At 43.3% G+C, this 14,971-nt stretch overlaps 1 protein-coding gene across 1 annotated transcript in view; it reads right to left on the minus strand.

Annotated features, from left to right (window-relative positions):
• The window catches only part of KANK1 (KN motif and ankyrin repeat domains 1), a 97,602-nt gene extending 83,063 nt beyond the window's left edge, over window positions 1-14,539 (minus strand). The window contains exon 1 of the mRNA XM_067316054.1: window positions 14,502-14,539. The gene's annotated coding sequence lies outside the window, so the exon portion shown is untranslated. The remainder of the gene's footprint in view (window positions 1-14,501) is intronic.
• Between the last annotated feature and the right edge of the window lie 432 nt (window positions 14,540-14,971).

Raw genomic sequence — 14,971 nt, forward strand, 5'->3', positions numbered from 1 at the left:
TTTTGCAGCTAGATCAGCTCCTCTTTTAGTTTGCCACATGGACACACAGGCGCTTGCGCTAAGGGTTGGAGAAAGGGTGCTGCAGTGTCAGGAAGAAGCAGCTGTGGGAGGAAAGAACAGGAGCCATTCGTTTGGTGCCATCTGGTCAAACTTCAGCTTTTGCTAATATTCCCACTCCCCTCCAGAGCTTGGCTGGTATCTGTGCTTTAAACAACGGTTCCCTCTACCTAGTTCTCTCTTCTTGTCACTCCCAGATGAGTGGCTTAATTTGCATTTATAAACACCCCATTACAAAAGAAGTCATAAATTCAAAAATTCAGCCTCGATTCTTTCTCTTTTTGGTCAACAAAGGAGAGCAACAGGGATGTGTTTGGAAATATAAAAGAGAATCAGCAACATCTGTGCATCATTGATATGACTTGCTACGTTTTACAGTCCCTTCAAGCAGCCGATCTACATAAATATTTCAGAATTCAGACCATAATTTCACATTCAGGAACAGATCAGATCATGGACAGACATAGCTGTTCCTTGCTGTGCAAAAGCCGTAAAAGGGTGGCTGAAGCATATGGATAATACACACACATACCCCTACCTCCTTTGTTTTCCCAGCTATGAATTTTTCCTGGTATTCCCATCTCCTTCCATCAGCTCTGTCCTGTGATGCCCAATTTATTCCTTCTAAGGACTCAGAGCAATGCAAATGTGTGGTCCATGCACTGATAACCTGCCTGCCATAAGAGCAATACCTGCTCTATCCAGAAACATGAGTTTAGAAGAGCAATAATACATTTACAGAGAAGACAAGGCCATTTTAGTTTTTAGCCCTGTAGCCCAGTTCTAAAGATGTATTTTTTACATATTATTTAATTATCTCAGTAAATAAGATTTTTGTCAGTAAAGTAGGGTATCCAGCTATTTAGCCTCATTAACAAGTTCAAGAACATGAAATAGTCACAAAAAAATCATGAATAACAGACTGCCTGCTGAGATACAGTCACGGGAGGTCCCTCACCCCAGCATCCACCGCAAAGCTCAGAATCAAGACTGACCTTTGAGATCAGTGCTTTCCTGTCTTGTGAACACAAATGACTGAAGACGTCTAATTAAACGCTTGGCGAGAAGGCGAGAACTGCACACATGGCACTAGCATTTAGTTAAAGTCTTGCTGCATTAGTCAAGTGATTGCTTAAAATCCTTTTCTACAACTTTTTCGTGCTATGGTGTATAAATAGTGACTACAGTACTGATACAGTTTTGTGAAGGACAGCACCTTTAGCTTATTTATTAATCTGCTTCAGCTCATCGCTTCTCACTGCTCTAAAAGGGATCACTGGCAAAATATCATGCATCAGTATGACGCTGCACTGATGTTCACGATACAACACAATTATTGAATCAGAAGGCCTTTCCAAGCAGTCAGTAGAGGGAATGCAAGGAAAACAGTGAAAATATAGAACAGAAAGAAAACGGGGGGAAAAATGCAAGGACGTTTTCTACCTTCCGTTTTTTTAAAACCTAAATTCTCTCCAGAGGAGGCAGAAGCCATCTGCAACAAAACAACGCACAAAATCTACTGCAAAGTTCTGGCGTTCTCAGTGCAACTCTTGGCTTTTGCCAAGTTATCTCTGTAACTGGAATCCAATCATTGCATTTACTGAGGTTTACACAGACAAAAACAGCTGTAGGCTGTGCAGATTAACTATATATCAACACATTTACCCCTACTATAAACTATTTTTAACCACATCATTATTATGAAGATACTCCTAGAACTTACACTCAGAATTTAAAAACTAGTGATCAGTCAAATGGCTTCATAATTTTAACCTTTTTTTTCTTTCTTTCTTTTTTTAATTCCTCCCTGACCGGACCAAAGACAGACTACTGACTGACACACTCTTGCTACATCTGGCTAATACTACAGATGTGTAGTTGCACAGACTAACTTTTGCTTAAAAAGGGCACTGACAGCTTAAGGGAGAAGGTTCACAGAGCTGTCTGAGGACGTATTTTCTCCGCTGCTAGTAACTCGCACGAAAGACACGATCACCTGTTTCTCTACTTTTTTTCACCCCCCCATACGGTGAGCTACCTGTCTCCTCAGGAACAGCTCAGTTTGTTTCTCCCGCTTTGTCCGAGGAGCGCTCCGCAGGGCCGAGGCGAGCAACAACCCCTTTCCACGAACCTTCACCGGGAATATCGGGGGGAAGAGGGTGAGTCACATCCTAGGTACGGAGCATTACTGCAGGATTGGGAACTACTTCTGACCCCCCCCTCCCCCCCGCCTCCCCAAAGTTACTGAAATGGGTAGAAAAAAGGGCAGTATTCATTTCGTGTTTATTTGGATTAAAATACTACACAGTTTTTCAACTTTGAGACACTTAATCAGTTTCTTCTCAGTTTCTTTACAGGCTGGCTGCTGCTGAAGTACTTAAGTGTGTTCAATCTTTCCCAAGGCCTGCAAGGAAAAAGCAGAAAACCATCCCCACCTTTGCACCAAGAATAGCTTTCCACTGTGGTCCATACCTCGCCGCAAACCTTACACTGCATCAAAAGAGTCTCCCCAAGCGGAAAAACATTTCGGCTTGCCACGCTCTCTGAAGCCCTGTTATCTCCCACGTATCCTTCACTCGCACCTGTCTTCTCCTTATGGGCTTTCGTGTTGTCTTTTCATGTGGTCCTGCCTGTACATTTATTATTCACGTATGAAGAGCACGTGCACCGGGAGATTAAGTTCTCTGGATAACAACTGCTGCAGTCAGCTCATACCTGACTTAAATGAATTATCTGCACCATCACTCTCGGAGACCCTTTTCAGAAGTGCCCTACCCAAGAATAAAAGATTTTTTAGTATAATACTGAGACAACCTTTAATTACCTACACAAGAGGGAGTATGAAAGTCAACCTCTGAAGCTCTTCACAGCTGAAATAATGCTTACAGGATTCCTCTTAAAGTCTGGGATATGCAGCATCTGTTGCTCAATATATTAGCAATTTTGAAATTAAAAAACAATTACCCATCTCAAAAGCCCTCATACAAATCTTTGCACACTTAACACTTAAATCCTTTTGCATGTTCAAAAAATGCTGTGCAGACAGGATAGCAATTCAGCTAACGCTGGACCAGTATTAGGTAAGTAGATACTCCTCTCCTGAGGGCAAGCCTGATACGAAAGAGGCGAAGGGACTTGCTCAAGGCAGCAGAGTGAATCAGGAGAAGAAAGCCACTTTTCCTCTCTGAACGCTGTACGTTTACTCCTTCGGACCACAGTTTGCTACCCATGCATGTCCTCAAGTTCTCTTGTGTTTGTAAGGCTCATTTGCCCACAAGATTCCTTGAACTTCTGAGCACTTTCTTCTAAGTTCCTGAAGAGAAAGCTTATTTCCAATACAGTTCAAGCATTACCCAGTGATCAGTATTAGACTGTAAGTTGATTTAGACACCTAGCAAGGGACACAACCCCTCAATAATCCTCCCTTTTATATAAAGAATAATTGCTTGCATTGTCCTAAAGTAGATTCAATTTTTGCAAAAAATTACTGATCTTTTATTCCTAAGCATTTTCAATTAAAAGCCAAACTCAGTTAACCAACCTCAATAAGCGACATTACTATGCATTCAAATCTATGCTTACCTGCTTTATCTGATCTCAGCCACGTCTAAAAGCAACTTTAAAAGGACCTTACAGCACACAGACAAAAGTTAAATATATATATATATATACATACACACTAAGATAATGAGAGGCATACTTCTGCTGCCAAAATTGCACTAAACAAGCCAAACTCCTCCCTGAACAGAAATTCCATCAATTATTATAACTCTGAAAGGCACGTCTCCTGGTTTCTCCACTTCTTTTTAAAGTGTCAAGAATCCTGCTGTAATAACCATTTTCTTCTTTTAAGGCAGATGAAGGTCAGTACTTATTTTTTTATTGCAGAAATTGGAGCAAAATGAAAGGAAGCAGTCAACCTGAAGTGATGTGGCAGAGAAACAAGCTTGGGATAGCAATGTTACTCTCAAATGTGGATTATCCTGTCAGAAAACAGCTTCCCTCCTCGCCTACAATTTTTAATTTGACCACAACAAGCAATAATTCCTCCTTTCCTGAGGACAGATTTAAGATGAGACATCTTGCAACCCTTTCAAATTTGGCACAGGAGCTTTTTTACTCTTCAGATCTCAGACACTTTCCAGCAACTCTGGAAAACTGTAGAGAACTAACTTCAGAAATGTATTGCTGCAAATACGATCAAAATGCATTTTCCACCCACACTCTTAAAGGTATTGTGGAGTTAAAAATGGTTCAGAAAAATAAAAGAAAGGCAGCATTACTTGCTTACTTCTCAGGAAATTAACTTAGAGGTTTTCAAGGACTATGTTAAGCATGGTAGCTATCAGCCTTTCATCCAAAAAGTCATAATGACAACTTTTGTTTTTAAAACAAGCGCTGTTTCTTGATAAGCCACAATTTACAGGCACATAGGGTATAGCACTCAGACAGATTTAGGACATTCACAGGAATGACCTGCTAAGTTCAGCCACAAAACCCTTTCTAACATGTGGTAACGGACTCGGAGCACCAAGCTCGGTCTCTTTGCAGAGAGCAAAGAAGTTGCTCCCCGGCAGCTCTCCAGAGCAGGCTGGAGCAGCAGCGCACGACCCCGCACCCAGACCCTGCTCAGCCCCATCCTCACGAACTGCAGGAGGCCCTTGCTCCCCTCGTCCTCCCTCTAGGTGACACCAGTGACGGAGCAAGAGACACCATGGCGGGGGGAAGCTACCGGGGAACGGAGCCACAGACTCAAGCTCCAGACCCCTTGCAAAAAGTCAGTTTTAAAGGTCGCATTTGAGGGTGCCCCCACGTTTTACACCCCAAAGAACTGGCTGCAACATCCAGCTATAAAGCTCTTAAAGCGCTGTGCCTCGGTCTCACTAGCATGCTAGGCACGTTGTTGGCGTCTGAATCTTCGAGCAGATCCTTGGGAAGTAATACCATGCATCTTCTCCCTTGCACCCTTCTTTATCAGGGAAGATACGTCTATTCCCGCTGCAGAGGCGTCACTGCTGTAAGCAGCTGAGGATGCCTCATCTGCTGCCACTGTGAGAAAACACAGCAGCAAATGATGTCAAAACACTTGAGGCCAAGGCAAAGCAGGCAGAGAAAGCTGGAACAAAACCCGCTACCGTCACTTGCGATTTCATTCCAAAGTAAACTGCAAACTCCATCTCAAGGTGACTCCTGAAAAGTTGTACTTATCGCAAAACCACTGGGGGGGAAAATTCCTCAGGTGTAAGATACATTATACCAGAGATCTGTGTCATTCGTGATGTCCCCTTAAAATGGAGTTCTCCAGCTGCAAAAACCTATTCTGCATTTTTTAACCTTACCTTCACACATTGCTTTTCCTATAGATGTACTACAGAAAACTTTCAGGAATATAGTTTATTTGTCTAGAACAATATAAACAAACTAATATAAACAAAATTCTGCATTTTATAGCCTGGTATTCCAGGTGCACAAGAATTTCTGGATTAAACTGGAAAGAGGAAAGGTAAAGAACCTCAAAAAACATCTTAGAAACATACTAGAGCCAATAGTTATTTACTCTATTTTCCATTTCAAAGCAAAGTTCAGCACTAAAAACAGATCAAGTTTCAGATACTTAAAGTGAGCACAGAGACAACACATAACTAATTGCTTATTCAATTATTTTGTAATTAGTAGGAGGCACAATTTTCCTCAAACAACACAGCTTAGTTTCTATCTACCCAGCAACTTTTCTGACGCTTCTAACCACACGTGTTTATCTTCCCTACAACTTAACCATGTTTGCATCGATGCGCACTGGGAGAATCTGTGCAGCCATCCCCGCACACCTCAGCAAGAGCAGCATGGAAGGGAGGAGGAAAGAGGGGGGAGAGACCAGGAAAGCACCTGGAGGCTAAATATATGCATACACGGCAGATGGGTAACATGCCTTGGTACACCACATTTCATGGAAACCGTGGAAGAGCAGCCAACGAAAGTGGCTGCTGGGAGAGGGTTATAAACTGGCCTGTCCTCTGCAAAAGGAAGGACACACCAACGTGGTTACGGAAAGCAGATCAACAGCAGCCTCCAGAAGGACAAAACACGATGAGTTATCATGGTTATAGACATCAGTCAAGGACACAGCCCTACTTAAAGCAAGTTTTGCAGAAAATTCATTACTCTCCCAGCTGAAAGTTAGAGAGGGTCTAGGTATCTAGTCAATCTGTTAAATGATCTCATTATGAATCAATTTCTGTCACCCAGAAGCCCTCTGAGCAAGTAACAGCACTATTATCATGGTAATTCACTGAAATTAGCATGTAATTCATTATCATTCAAATCCCTTTTAAATTAGGGGAGGGCAACAAGGTGCAACAAAAAAGAGAGACAAAAAAAGAAGAGTTCATCCTTTATGATATACTTGTGGCTTTCTAACAACATATGCATCGTGCAGCCTAGTAACAGGAACTGACATTTGTACTGCAGATAGGAGCAGAAGTAGGTTTCATAATCAGCACTAATCCCACCCAAAGCTTCAGCTGGTTATGTGGCAACGGGCCGCCGCACTGCAGATTCAAACAGTGAGGCAACCGGTGCACAAAGGCGTCCACCTTATAACCAGGACAAGGTTTTGTAGCACCGATCAAACCTGAAGGATGCTGCTGAAATTCGTCCCACCCAAACACGTCTTATATGTCTTTTTGTACCTGGAGAAGGGAGAACAGCAAGAACAGGAGTTTTCTTTCCCTTACAAGAGAGCAGGTTGGGACTTGTCACTGTCAAAGCGCTTGGTGTTGCACCTGGGTGGGGATGGGAGCGACCACACACGCTCTGCTCTGCCCTCCCACCCCATGCTGTCAGAAGGAGAACATTTTATGCACTACCTTTCAAAAATAATCAAAGCATACCCCAAAAACCTTAACTTTTATACTGGAGAAGAAAAAAAAAAAGACAAAAAAAACCCTCTAACGTGCTATATTTTGGTGCAGTTGAAAAGGGACGGGAGATACCACCTCAAACTTAATGGATGGCTGTCAGATTGAATGTGCTCAACAGCCCAGCCCGCCTGCGTTACTACTCACCTACCACTCTGCATTACCTCACGCTGGTAGAAAACGTCTCCCAGTGTTTTCCCTCAGGGAATCTCAGTTTTTGTATCAACTACCTTCAGGCCCTTCTGCATCGGGCCGTTCCTACAACATATGCAGCGGCTATTAGGTGGCTACAGTCACAAACGCTAGTTTTACCCAAACGTGTATTTTTAAAAGCCATACATAGAGGGGACAGGAAACAGACTTTGTTGCAGCTGACCCCATATCTCGAGCGTGGCCGGTCTCTCTCCCACCACCTCATCCTTCCTGCTGCCGAGGTCTCCCCTGCGATTGCTTTCCCAAGGGTAGACAGGAATTGGGAAGGGTAGCAAGCAACGTTCACATCGGTTGCATGGCAGATTTCTAACCCAGCTCACTTCTTTGAAGGTCGCTTGGCCCCTCTGGACTCAGATGTGCTGCGTGAGTACCATGAGGAAACGTCAAATCGCTTGTAAGCCCTTCTGCGTCTGCCAAACCACCTCTAACTCACTTCCGAGGGTGGGGAAGTGAAGAGGTAAGAGTAACTCTATTCATGTTTGAAGAAAGCGCCCAGCTGCAAAAAAGGAGAATCAATCCCTCTCGTGTTTTGTGGTGTTTCCTTCTCTTATAATCTCATTACAATAACCCCTAGCAATACCACAGAAAAAAGCTCTTTTAAATGCCAGGAACAGGAACTTTCAAGTTATGCTCCACTACCAAAGTATTTTTGTTTCAGAGAAAAATTACACAAACACAGAGCCATTCTCACACTCCCAAATCTTCTGCATGGAAGAAAATCTTAACAAAGCCAGGACTGTAGTAACCTGGCTGAAGTCTGTTCTGCCACATAAAAACACACCAAATAACTGCACATTTTCCAAAAAAAAAAAAAAAAAAATCAGGAAGTGTTTTACAGGGATGTTAAATACCCAATTGTTTGTATTTTTTCTAAGACTAAATCAAAGGTGTCAGCTTCTATCAGTACAGAATTTTTAGATGCCAGTATCATGAGGTCTAAATTACATAGAGACATTTAAACTACAGGAAAATATTCCACTTTAACCAATCTCAAATGAATTATCAGAGACCTATCAGATGACCTGTGGAAAACTTCCCATTCCTTTCCACAACAGCTTTCAATGTATCAAGCAAAATTCATGATCTTAGTTATCAAAATAATCTACTTCAAGATGTTGATGCTTTCATTTAAATCTCCAGAGCCCCAACACCCCTTTAAGATAAATGATTTTATATTAGCAGTGAAGGAGTTAGAGATTTAAAAAGCCAATAAGAATTCATAACTTCTGCATTTTAATCATTCATAGCCACTGTATTTGATTTACCCCACAATTTCCATCAGTTTTGAAGAATGAGTTATTCTCAATGTAAATCTCCAGCAAGCCTCTGACGATCATGTTAGTCCTCTCTCTCCCTTTTAGCTTTTACTGCCTCCTGATTTGAAACTACACAACCAGTTTAATTACTTCATTCCTTAATGATTCCTTACCTTAAAAGGCAGTAATCATATAGAAAGCTAAATTAATACACAACAATTCTCCACAGAACAAAGGAAAACATAACAAACATCTATATAGCTTGTGAAGATCAAGTACATTCATACTTTTTACTATCCTTAACACTCTCGCAAAGGAGAAAAAAAAAAAGCTATAGAGGTCTGTAATGCTTCTACGGAAGGATATGTACGCACACGCAGATGAAAAAGGGAAATAAATTATTCCATACTCAAGACAGTATTTGTTTGCCACAAACTGTACATTCCCCTTACCATATTAGAATAATAATCTGCAAGAAGCTCCCATTCCAGGAATTATAGCACACAAAGAATCTTCTGGGTCGTACATTTGTTCGGAAGACTAAGTACTTTGATAGTTTTCCTGGCAAGTTCTCTTTTTTTTATTTATTTATTTTAATTTCCAGTCTGTTGAGCAGCTCATTGTACCTTTGTTCAACTACAGGGAAAGAACTGTTTAGTTTACAGCACAGTTTTATATGCAAATTATGTTCTGTAGACTCTCTACTCATCATAAATGTCAGGAGAAAAAAAAAAAAGCTTGACAAATTTAAGGCTGTGGAAATTTTTCACAAACTTTGAAGGAACACTGAAATCACAAAGCACGCCTTACTCCCTGTAAAGCATTTTCTTTAAAAATGTGCCAAATCATGTACATTAAAGGGGCTTTTTTTAATCTGACACTTTATGCTCCATTTTCCATTTCTGAATATTTATGACAATTAAACAAGCCTTGCCTTCTGCACACAGTCGAATTTATGTTTGCTTATCTCTCCCAAAAATGAAACTTGTTTCTATTCTGTGGAAACATTTCCATCAGAATTAGCTGCATCAGAAAAAAAGCAAGCTTTCACACTCACACAAATCAAAATTCAGGACCAAATTCAGAGCTGAAAACGAAGAGACATTTCACTGCCAATATGTGGAAAAAAACCCTTAACAAATCAGCCAGCTGTTGCACTAACAACTTCAAATAAAGAAATTGTGGAGCTTATTCTACCCTTTATCAATAATGCATGGCTGCGCACAGACAATTTATAGCTGTTTTCCATCACTGGGTATTGTGTAGTACTAAATTAAGTCTACAAAATTCAAGGACAGTCCACCCACACAGCTACTGTAAGCCAGCCAGGCCACTTTGAATAAACATTTTAAAGGCATAAAGTGAGTTTTATTAGCATGCTGAGCCACAGTTCTTAGTGGACCAAGCACCTCCTTTAAAAAAGTAGAAGTACATTTAACAGAAGATGAGTTACTCTTGTGCCTTACATGCAGAGAAATAGCTATATATATATATATATATATATGCAATATCTAGAAACTCTGAATTTATTAAAATTAAAACCTGAAGCAGGAAAATAATTTATTTTCTGTACTAGAAATTGACTGTCAGTCTCAGAAAATCCAAAGACAGATGCTGAACTGGTCAAGTTCTGACAACAAAAGAGCTAAAAAAATAAAGACGGTTTTGACTGCTTTTGTTTACATTTAGATCGCTCCAAAGAATAGATTTTTTTAATCTTTCTCAAGTCATATAAATCAGAAAAACATATACAATGCTTTTATTAACATAAAGAACTTATCATACTGAAATCTCCTTAATAACATTTACGGCACCAGTAAGCACATTAGAAGTGAGGTCTAGCAGCCCTAGTTAAACTTACGGATGGTGTGTCACAGTTTGGCTGCTTTCGGTCAGTCTTACCCCTCAGCGTCACAGCAGCCCCAGCACTTAAGTACGTTATGTTAAGCATGTCCTAAATGCTTAACGCATAGCAATACGATAAAGCATTAAGGAGCACAGAGTGAAAGATCTGGCAGCCATTAGCGAAAGGATGTAGCTGAGAGGTCTGTGCATCGGTCACTTCTACTGAGGCAGGATGCTTGCACAGTAGCCAAAGCACCACTTTGGTTCCCACTAGCTTGGTTTGGAGCCTGGCGTTAGGTGCAACCACCTGGAACGTGGATGGCAGCACCACCAGGAGGTGAGTTGTGGTCACGTTGCAAACTCTTCCTGCAGTTTCTTTTACAGTCAGTGCTGCCCAGCTTCCCTCTTAAAAAATATTGGCAATTATGAGGTCTGCGATAGCCTTTTTATAAGCAGCTCACCACCGTGGACAGGATGCTCCAGCTGTCTCTGGGTAATTGGCACGACAAGATCAAGTCCCTGCCTGTCTCTTACGATGTGGGAAGGGGGGGGGATGTCGTATGGCCGTGGCTAAGCAGTGTGATGTCTCTGTGGTGTACACAAGCACAACCGCAACTGAGAGCATGAAGGATGCAAGACACAGGACTTGAACCACATCTGTTATAAATTGGTCAAGTAGAAACATCTGACCCCCCCCCCCCAAAAAAAAAAGCACAACTGAATTTATTGTACAGGTGTGTGTGTGGAGAGAAAACTTAATGGTTTTTGAAGTTTTGGATTTGCAGACCCGTAACATTTTCTGCTGGAGGTGCTGATCATTGTATAGCAAAGTTAAACCCTATTTGCAACAGGCATGCTTTCCTCAAAAACAGGTCCCCTTTGCAAATACAAGTACCTCATAGCCCACTGATTACTATGAAAAAAAAATCTGATTGAACTACTCCAGTGAGCTTAGGAAATTCAGAAAGTGATGAGCCAGACTTGAGTAAATCTTCTCACTTCAACACTGTGCAGGGGGCAACCAGCCCCCAGCACTTGGTGAAGTTGCTTCTACGCTAAACCCCTGCGAAAGCAGAACCGGTATGCTCTGTCCTACAGGCAGAAACTGTTCCAGATCAAGTTGTACTGAGATCTAATTTGTTATAAAAATCCATTTCCCCCATGAATAAGTAGAAGTCTGAAGAACCTGCAGCTTAAGACTTAGCTAAGGAAAGCAACTGCTGGGTATTTTTATTTTAACTTACCAAAAGTACAAGATTTTGTTGAGAGATTTTTTCAGATTTAGTAGGTTGAGTTCATGCTGTGAAATGCACAGCTGCTGTTCTAAAGTCTGATGAGCCTGAACTAAAACCCTCAACCAAATCAAGGCTGCAGGACACAGCTTTGAAACACACCAAACGCAAACCCACTGAAGCAACGTCGGCTTTATACGCAGAAATCAGTTTTAAGAAGCCTACTGCTCATCTCACTTTTCCAAAGTCTGACACCCAATTAGAAGCGCACTTCTTTAACGAGCTGCTGGGGGACGGTGTTCACGGAAGCAGAGAGGCACCCAAAACGTTCCTGGGCTCTCTCTGCAGAGCGCGTTGCTCCAACCAAACACTGACTTCGCCACTTGGAGGCAAAGCACTGAGGCGCTCAGTAGTATTTTTAAGTGGCGCCTCCTACTACGGGCAGACATCTGTACAAATACAAAACGGGAAGCCCTGAACACAGTGAAGCTTTATTGCGTTACATACAGTTACGGCCATACACTATCCTCAAATGTCTTGTTTTATGAAGAGAAAATGGGCCCGCTGCTCAAAGACGTGATAATTAAAAAGCCTCAGCATACTGAGATTTAATTTGCTGCACCTCTCTTCAGTGCCGTCTATCGACATTAAGCCTGGGCTCCCTTCTCCTCTGTAACGCAGTCGCAGTCCTGCACGACTCCAGTACAAAACGGGATGGTTTGCTACGCTACTCGGGAAAGGACGTGCAAAGACAAGTATGTCCACAGGGGGCACTTAAATTCACAGCGCCTCAAACGTTCATCTCTTCATCCTGCTCTTTTCCCCTGCAGTCACAGCCTTGTGACACGGCCGAGGTGGGACCACCATCTATTGACACCTGTCCTAGTGCGCTGAGCGTCCCGGTCTGGGGACCTGCAAGGGCAACCTGAGAGCCCCGCTACGCCCATATCTGCATTTCCTTCACTCAGAAACCAGGGTTTGGCTGAAGGAGCACATTTCCACAGCCAGGGCATGGCCCTGGCACGGAGCCGCACACAGAACCGGGGCAAAGTCACAGTGACAACAAGTTTCCTTATTTCGCCTTATTCTAAGCCTTTCTCCCCGCTGCCAGCCGTGGTCCTACCTCGGGGCCCAGAAGCATCTGAGGCTGCTCTCCCCCACCCCGCGTGCAGGATGGCACCTCCAACTGCTTTCCCCAGCAAAGAAAAAGCTGCAAGCCCAGAAGAGCGAGAGCCCCGGCGAGTCGGAGCGAGCAAACAAGCCCCATCGAGGGACGACCCGAAGCGCACCGAGGTTTGCGCAGGAGAGCCGAGGGGGCAGCCAGCAGGGTCCGGGCGGGTGCACGTCCGCACGCACACGCACGCGCGCACGCACCGCGGCTGAACGGCACGTCCAGAGCGAGCGATGCGGGAGACCCGCTCGCCGCACAGGCTGAGCTTTGCCGCGTGGGAAAAGCGGCTCGTGCCCCTGCGGCTTCGGCGTCACCAGGTTCAGCAGCCCCTCCGCCTGCCCCGACAGCAGTCGGTAACGCAAGGACACGGCGGCGAGCACCAGATTTTCTCCAGACTCAAAACGCAAACAAGTCGGCCGCCACGGCCTGGCTTCTCTCTGATCGGAGCAGCTAAGACAGCACGAGAAAACGAACCGCAGCGAGATGTCCTAAATAGCCAGAACGGCCAAGAGAGCAAGTCTTTGCTCCTCGAGGGGCGAGCTCAGTTTCGGGTGTGTGTATCTCTCACCGGGACCTGCAGCGCACTGGAGTGCACGTAACAGGGTGGGGAAGGACAGTCGCTGAAAGTAAATAAACACAGGAGTCAGCTGTCACTTCAAACAGCAGCTGTCAAACCTGAGCGAATCCAAGGATCCGTAGCAAAAAGAGATCCTTAAGGCAGGGACCAGCACTCAGGGCTTGCTCTACTGCAGATTTAATTCAGGCTCCTCCCTTTGGTGTTGCTCTTAAAAAGTTGTGTTTTTTTAATATTTACACAGGGGCCCCTCTCTCTCCAGCATGGTGGAGCTCTCCAGAAAGCCAAGACAGCCTAAATCCCCAGCACGGCTGCTATTCAGACTGGGAACCCAGCAACTTCACAGGCTAAATCCGTGCACAGCTGTACCTTTCCACAGCCCTACCTCCAGCCACTGGCTGGACTAATGCGTGTTTCCACGTTTCTTTGGGAAAGAATCACAGAGCAGCTCAGACGACTGAAGGAAATACGGGACGGATACATACCCTGAAATCTCACTGACCTCCAGGAGAAGGTTTAGTGCCAGTCTGAACACAGATGCGAGTGCGGTTCTGCAGTGCAGACATTTCCACGTACACTTACCCAGCTCAGGGACTTGCACCCAGTTCCTAGTCACTCAAGATCACTCTGTAGTGAAAACAGACTATATCGTGCACTGGCATTGCACGAGCATGTCCTCAGCTGGTCTACAGTTCATAGTGATACATAGCAGCAGCAGCACTACAAGGGAGCAGACCACCCAGATACGAATCCAGACAGATGGGTACAGAATTAAAGCAGACTAGTGAAAAGAACGGTAGCAGCAGCTCTAGTCAAAGGACAGTGATCATTTTTCAAACTACAGTTGCATTTAGCTTCTATATCCTTCAGTTTCTCTTACCCGTATTTTTTCCAGTGTCTTCACTGGACAGCCTGACATACGTCCCAGCCGCACATTCCACAGGGACGGAAGACTAAATCTTTTTATTACTAAAACATTATTAATATATTAAGTAAAACACCAAGACATACTAATAGAAAGGCAATACAAGCACTTAGTGTATAGAATTAGTAATTTAGGAAAAGAAGACAAGGCACATCTTCATTGCCCCAACTTTGATCTTGATGAGGCCAGTGAATTTTGCCCAAACTCAGATACCAGTAGTTGGGTCTAACACACGGAGTAAAGACTTCATATTAGTATGGCTTTTATTACTCCCATATCATTGCCCCCCAGCAAAAGAAATCATGTCTTACCTTAAAACATCGTAACAAACGTGCCAGTCTTCTGCTTTCTTTCAGTTCAGTACTTCAGCATTTGACAGCACGTCCAGCAACCTGAAAGTCATCCTACACAAAAGAGATAGAAATAAAAAACACAAATTACTCATTGCACCTATTGAGCAATATATTGCATGTTTAAGAACTGCAAATGCCAGGTAAAGCCATGCTGCCAATCATGAAATTACCAATAATCACAGATAGGAAAGACTAAGTCATTTTTGGCTTCCAGTGTGAAATGCACACAGAAAGCAAACAATCTTTTGGCTACAGCACCCTGGAAAGAAAGCATGCTGCACCCTGCACTGCTTTCTCAGTTTAAATCCTCTTTGTTCAAACAACGGTCTGTGTGAATGCACAGAAACAAAGCCCTGGGCACGTCAGGATACACCAACCATGCCAATTGCTGAAACGCAACAGTAAATGTTTAAGGAATTGCAACTCGA

This window comes from Apteryx mantelli, chromosome Z (genome assembly GCF_036417845.1).
Source record: "Apteryx mantelli isolate bAptMan1 chromosome Z, bAptMan1.hap1, whole genome shotgun sequence".
In the NCBI taxonomy this organism is placed as follows: Eukaryota; Metazoa; Chordata; class Aves; order Apterygiformes; family Apterygidae; genus Apteryx; species Apteryx mantelli.